Raw genomic sequence first — 7,637 nt, forward strand, 5'->3', positions numbered from 1 at the left:
AAATATTTTTTAGGTTGTAGGGGATAATAGCTTGGGTCTCATTAGTTTTTATGCTGAAAATCCTTAAATAATTAACTTGTCTATATGTGGTTTGAACTGAGAATCCAATGCTTTCAGAAAAACAAAAATAAACAATTTCACTGTGTTATATAGTCACATGTCTGGGAACACAGGATTGAAGAACAAAATTTGAGTTGGCATATAAGTTAAAATTCAAAATGTTCCTGTTGTCTCCCATGGATATATGGAAAATGCATGCTATAAAAACAAGGAAGTTGGGAATTTTCTTTGTCAGGGCATGTTTAACACCCTAATTTCAAACATGGATGAAAAGAAAAAACGCATCACAAATTCATTGATTCAAGTAACCTTAAAAGTGAAAACAAAGGGAACTTCCTACATATGTTAAAGCATGTAAAGGCAAGAAAGAGGAGACTCCCAGAATTCTTGTTTCCATGCTTATATGTTTAATACTTATAATGCCATACTTCAAGGATGTAAGGCAGAAACCCACTGTAATTAGAGGTTTCAAGAATAATAGCTAGCTGTCTCCTTATATCATCTAAGGTGAATTTCTAATTTTTTTTGACTTTACACACAATAGCTAAATACAAAGGAGAAGTAAAGTGTGAGAAATGTCTTGCTTCTAAAGGCCTTTCTAATTCCCTTTAGTTTCAAGTGTTTACCAAGCCAAATAAAGTTGAGAAGTAGGAGACACACTTCCATGCTTGGTGGCTGTAATAGCTATAAGTCTCCTTATCATCTACTAAGAAGGGTCCTGGAATATTGACTTTCTTTTTAAAAAAAGTATTTCAGGATGAGGTGGTATGAAGTAAGGCTAGCATTTGTTGTAAAAAATTGAAATGATCATTAAATATCCTCATTAAAAAGTAAGAAATTTAAGAAAAGGAGAGGATGCATCATATATATATGATATATATATATATATATATATATATATATATATAACATGATATATGTATATATGTTTCTAAAGAGAACCATGCTCATATTTCACAATCATCACAAATTATACAATTTTGGTGGTTTCTGAAATTATGTTTAAATAATTTATAATGGTCTAAAAAATTTTTAGGTATATTTGAGATAAGTTCACAAGGATAAAAAGAATCGTTGTTGACCCCCTTCCGAGTTTTCCCTCCACAAATCCTGTATCCCCTTTTCCCTGCTTCTATGAGTGTGCACCCCCACCCACATGCCTACTTCTGCCTCACCATCCTAGCATTCCCATATGCTGGGTAATCAAACCTCTAGAGGACCAAGGGCCTCTTCTCCCACTGATGCCCAACAAGGCCATCCTCTGCTACATATGCAGCTGGAGCTTGTACTCTCTGGTTGGTGGTTTAGTCCCTGGGAACTCTGAGGGGTCTTGTTGGTTGATATTGTTGTTCTTCCTATGTGCTTGCAAACTGGGAAGGGGATAACATTTGAAATGTAAATAAATTAAATAACCAATAAAAAAGACTTTAAAAAGAATTGGTAAAGTCCAAATTCTGACAATAAAAATTGTACAAAAATATTAATATTAATTTTTAGAGTTGCTCAAACAGAAGCCAACTACTATGGTAACTTTCAGTGAATGGGGGAAATCAACCAATTATACATCATAGGTGGAATATTCCTCTGTAATAAAAACAAAGATAAGCAGGAGTCTGATATTAGTATTTATAAATGAAAAAAGTCAGTCTGAATATTCAACATATTGCATGTTTCCAACCAGAAGATACTATGGGAAAGGCAATGTATAAAGTGAACAAAAGATCCACGATGGCTATAGATAGAGCTGGGGCATGCATGGGGAATCAGAGACCAATGATATTATAATAGTGGGCTAATAACATTATATATTTTCAGAACCCATAGAATTGTACACAGAGAACAGCAGCTACCCAGGCAAACTATGAACTTTAGGTAATAATAATCAATCAAACATACGTATCACTTGTGACAAATGAACCATACAAATGCAAAATGAGCAGAATGAGGGACATGGGAATCTCTACATTTACTGTTAAACTTTTCTGCAAACCTGAAACTGCTTTAAAATACATATGCTAATAAAACAAGCAAAGCAGTTTTGTTGAACTAAGATAGAATTAATTTAAGACAAGGATCATTCTCTACATACTAGTAAAACTGTTCATAATTTTGTTGGTGAGATTCTAGGAAATATAATTCAACTGTTTCTATCTTGGAAAGGACTTAATTTAAACTCAAATGGCAGAAATACTGTGTATTTAAACATAGTTAATTGCTTTTTAATATTATTATATTAATTATATCTCTGTAGAAAGAACATTGTATCTTTGTGAGCAATCTTAAGGAATATTTCTGTTAGTTTTCAAAAGTTCTTCACTGGGTAAACCACTTCAATAAGGCTAGAGTGTGAAGGGTTCTGTTCTGTTCCCAGGTACTCTTAATATTCAGATTACTTTCAAACCTGCCTCAGAGATATACTTTAGGATATCATACTCTGGGTGCCAGTGATTTCAATATACATCTTGCCATTTTCTTTTTAACCTGTCTTTGTTATAGAAATAATTTGTAACTAAGAACTATGAATACATACCTTTTTTTCTTTTTTAATTAGTTACTTTGTAAAAAATAAATATTTTTTCAGTCTCAAAGCTGATGGATGTCAGGCAAATGATATCTCATAAAGTTATATCATCAATCAATATAAATTAAAATTTGAAAATGAAATGAGACTTGGGATTTTAATATATATGTATACATACATATATAATATATACATGTATGTATATATACATATATATTAATATATACATACATTATATATATAATATATATATAATATAGGAGCATCACACATGAAGGGCAACTCTTTTAAATGTGTTTCACTTCATATTTGGATGAATCCATATTTAGAGAATACAATGCAGAAAATCATCTGTACTCACTAATAGCATAAATTGATGGTATAAATAAAATACTTGACAAGCATCCAAATGATGTTATAGTGTATAACAGAAAGAACTAACGGTTAAATTGGATTCTTGCTTTTTAATATTAAAATTGAGCCACATTATGTGAGATAGAAATACATTTCAATGACTCGTGCAATTTTTTTCCAAAATATAAACAAAATATAACTTTACTTTTCCCATATCTGTTTTAATTCCTTATTTAGGTGACAGAGACCAACAAAGTATCTAAAGAATGCTTTGCTGTTAACTTCCTTTAATATGCCAAATCGGTTTAATTACAGTTTCTATAAATAATCTATGCAAAGTACTTCCTGAACAGAATGCACTTTTCCTTCTCTGTGTGGCAAATTTTAATACTTAAAAGCATTAGAACAGATGTTAGGTGCCTGCTAAACTTGTTTTCAGTTTTCTTTTATTTATATGTTAATGAGAATTTAATTACTTCATGAATACTTAAACAACCTGAGGGTGCCTGATATCATTAGCTTGAACATGACAAGCACCTCAAGTGACCACATGGGAAGACAAAAATTGCTTTTAGTTTACTTGAAGACAGAAAGATGAATTCATTTCACCCCCTGCTATGTTTTACCTGACACACAAAACTGGAAAAGCACAGATTCAATCTTGCTTCAACATGAGTGAAAAAAACATTGAGCAAAGCACTCAGAAGCATAAATCCTTCCTATTTGGTTTTGCTTCAATGTCTTTTAATAACTACTCAAGCTACACTCAGCTTTAAAATCATATTCCACTAGAAAGTGTTCTGTTGAAGTAAGTCGGTCTTTTTTAATAGACTATAGAAATGAACATTTTAAACACTATTTATGATTTTTGAAATGCTTCTCCATTTGGCCACAGTTGAAAGAGTTTACTTGGAGAAACCGCAGGGAAGATGTATCTATAATAACATTTGTAAATCTTTGCGTGTAATATTTGATAACATATCGAAAAGGTAAATTTAGTGATGTTAACTAGTTGCCCCTAGAGGCATTGCATGAGTGGTTACTGTATCATACGTGCGTCAGTAGGTGGCAGAGGGGAGAGAAGCTATGTCTAAACTCAGTGTTCTGACCTGTGAACATGTAGATGATTAGTATTGACACTCACTGAAATAAAGAAAGGCAGAGATGACCACCAGTCCAATGCCACGTGAGTCTGTACAGGCTCCCAGGGCAGGGAGCAAGCTGGCGACTAGAAGAACCCATCCTAGGATTTTGGGCCTCCAGGTGGAGCAAGTCTAAGACAGTTTTGCAGACTGGTTAAGGAGCAAGACAAGGATGACTACCAGTCTGGCATCATGGGGCCCAGAGAGGGAGCTAGCCTGAGACAACCGCCAGTCTTGCCCCTGGCAGGCCTGGTGACAGACCATGTTCAAGATGACCCCTGCCTGGTGCCATAATGCACAGACAGGGCATAGCTCTCCTAAGTCCACTCTGGAGATGATCCCAACCACACAGAGATTCCAGGAATTAAGGAGTAAGGAAGTGGTAGAGAGATGAAAAAGAAAGAAAGACAGATGGACATGGACACAATGAAGAGAGGCAGAATTGGAGGCTCGATGGTACTGTGGAACAACCTGATTTCAGCATCCTCTGATGCCCCCTGGTTCTATAGTGTGTTTCTTGCTTGTGCTGCCACCAGAAGCCACGTCTGGTTTTCTGGCCTTCCAGTAGCCATGGGTCTGTTACCATGAAAGGCCAGGCAGACATCCCTGATCTGGGCTGCCCCTGGGGACATATTGATGTCTGAAGGTTGTGCAGAACTGGATCTACCCCTTACCTGAATATTTTGGGGGAGCCAGACCTGAGGCATAAAAGCAAGAGAGCTGACTCTACCCCTAGCCAGTTACAATACTCAGGAGAAAGGGACCATATGTAGCCAAGAAATTGTAGGTAAGCAAACCCCGAAGGAATGACAGTAGGAGAGATGACTTCACCACTTTTCTCTTGTGCTGTGACATGGATGGAGAAAAAGCGTCTTCCCTCCCCGGACCCCTCACCTCAGGAAGCAGGTGGGAGACCTGACTCTGGGGGTCATGAAAGCAAGAGAGCTGATCCTGTCCCTCACTAGCTGCAGCACTCACTTGGTAGAGAGTGCCATCTACCTGTCCTGGGACACATAATAGATCTGACTCTAGAGGCAACAACAGGATATCTGAAAAGAAGTCCCAGGAAGGTTCCAGGATTAATAGTATAGCAGAAGCAAGCATACATTGTACCAGACATGACTCATTTTAATGAATATTTGCAAACAAAGAAATGTGGACAATTGGTGTGTACTGTGGGACACTGTGGGACACTGTGGGACACAGGACAACTTCCATTATGATTTTTTTTTCTGCTGTGGGGAAGGTTGAAAGGATGGAGGAGAGGTATGATGGGATGGGAAGATGAGTAGGATTAGGGTAATGGATGTGAAACTCAGAAATAATAAAGAATAAAAACCTAAAAATATGCTAATTAGTTTCATGATACATTTTTACGTAAATGAGTATTGTTAGTGTTCAAACACTGTCACCACAAAATGTGGCATTTTGTCATGCTGAGTGATTTTAATTAAATTAAGAAGTTATAAAAACAGACTCAGTGTCCTCAGCATTTAACCTTTCTTGCTTCTCTGTCTCCAAGTACAAGAACAAGGGACTTTAGAGCATTATTTGGACCAGGAGCAGACTTCTTCCTCCATCCTCACTCATAAATATCATTAGTTATTTCAGAAAAAAATACTAAGGAATACAATTACACCTCTTTGGCTTTCCTTCCAATATGAGGTCTATCATTTAAGCTCATTTATATTTCAGAAGAGACTGTCTCCAAGACCCTTCCCTCACTCAGAAACATTTTAAAGTCCTCAATATTTGATAGATCCATTCTCTCTCCTCAAGAAAAAATAAAAAAAGAGGTAAATACATTCATAAATGATGCTAGTGGTGAATAATCATATCATTGACATTCTCAACCTGTTCTGTGAGACTTTTCTGCCTGATGACATGTTTATATGAAATTTCTCCTAATTCATTGGTATCTAATAACTTTATCAAGCCTCAAAAGCAGAAGAGAAAAATCTCTTTATACTTTACAGGTATTCAGATACTAGAGGGACTGGACATTTTCCACATAATTAACATCTTATAAAATCTAAGACAATGCAGAACTCTATCTACTTGTCAGAACAATAGGAAGGGGATCATATCTCTGATCCAGTGAGGATAATTAATGTCCTGAATTTCTCACACTATTGTGAACGGGTAAGTATTTAATACCAGTTTCAGGATCCCTAATTTTGTAAAATTACTATGGACCATGATGCCTGATGATAATGTACAAAGACATACATTTTCTGTTCAAGATCCTGGAGTGAACAAACTCCTTCAGGTAGAGTTGATCTAGGGGCTTTAGAAGTAGCCCACTGAAAATTGAAGTCAATGCAGTGGACCTTTGACCTCATCCACTCTTAACCTTCAACAGTTTAATTTCAATCTGTTCCTTAAACTTCACCATCTTCATTATGCTCTATATTATTTATCTAAATGTTTTGGTAGAGAGCAAAAAGAACAACAAGCTGTTTGGAATCTAGTTGGTGATAACAGTGAGAGTTATTCGACAGAAATTACACATTCTACATGGTGGGCATATGGTAATTTCAAAATTTAGATATAGAGCAAAATAACACAATAAATCTTAAGAGCATTCTCTAGAAGAGAATATAGTGTATATAGTAAAAAAAAAACATATTATACTGGTTAGACTGTAGGTAGCTTTTATCAGATTGGAAAAAATATAAAAAGCATACATATGAATAATAAAATTATCATAGTATTATTATAGTATTGATAATATAATATAGTGGTATAGTATAATTATTATACTATAGAAAATTCTGTGAAATTACAAAGATAACCGTCTTATACTCTGAATTTTGGGAAGCAACTACTCTTTTAAATGAGCCAAGAACTTTACAAGTCACTTTCATTTTTGTTGTTTTCAGTTTCTTTTGTTTTAGAGAAAGTCTTTCAGAGAAAGGTACAAGGAATCCACCTTAATAATGCAATATTGCCAGCTCACTTTTACCAGATGACCTAGAAAATATTTTGCCTGTTATAATCCCAAATTTTTTACCCAGAGCCTTTGACTTGGCCATTATTAAAGTGGAATATGTAATCTTTAATTGAGCATGAATGTGCCCAGCTCTGTAAGTGGTGATGCCTTCTTATGAATATGTATGTGTTTATCCAATAAAACTCCCATCTCTGCTTCACCACTCCACAAAATCAATAGGTTGAGGGGCAAAGTGGTTAAAAAACATCAATGTGATTAGGAAAGATTTAAATGCTAAAGATACTGTTTTTAGAGAGCATCCCAGCTCTCATGTAAGAATGAATGTGATAAAATATGTTTTTAAAAGTATGTTTTAAGAATATGTAAGAGATGCACAAGATAGTTCCTCTCTTCTCTTGACAGAATAATGACAATTTTTGTGTGTCAAACAATATCATGTGATTGGTGATAACAAGGTATGCCTTATTTTTTAAGTCCAAAAAATTACAATACTTTAGGCCTTATAATCTCAGAGAATGAAAAGAAAAAAAGATAGTTTGTAATAGACAAGGTATTAGTTAACTTCTTTTATTATTGTGACAAAATTCGAAACAACAACAACAAAAAA

The 7,637-nt window shown here is 34.9% G+C and overlaps 1 non-coding gene across 1 annotated transcript; it reads left to right on the forward strand.

The window, feature by feature from the left end:
* The first annotated feature begins 3,946 nt into the window (after positions 1-3,946).
* Positions 3,947-4,076, forward strand: LOC117706411 (small nucleolar RNA SNORA17). The gene has a single exon (XR_004606519.1). It is a non-coding gene; the product is annotated as a small nucleolar RNA SNORA17 (small nucleolar RNA).
* Positions 4,077-7,637: the final 3,561 nt, after the last annotated feature.

The sequence above is a fragment of the Arvicanthis niloticus genome, chromosome 3 (genome assembly GCF_011762505.2).
Source record: "Arvicanthis niloticus isolate mArvNil1 chromosome 3, mArvNil1.pat.X, whole genome shotgun sequence".
Lineage (NCBI taxonomy): Eukaryota > Metazoa > Chordata > Mammalia > Rodentia > Muridae > Arvicanthis > Arvicanthis niloticus.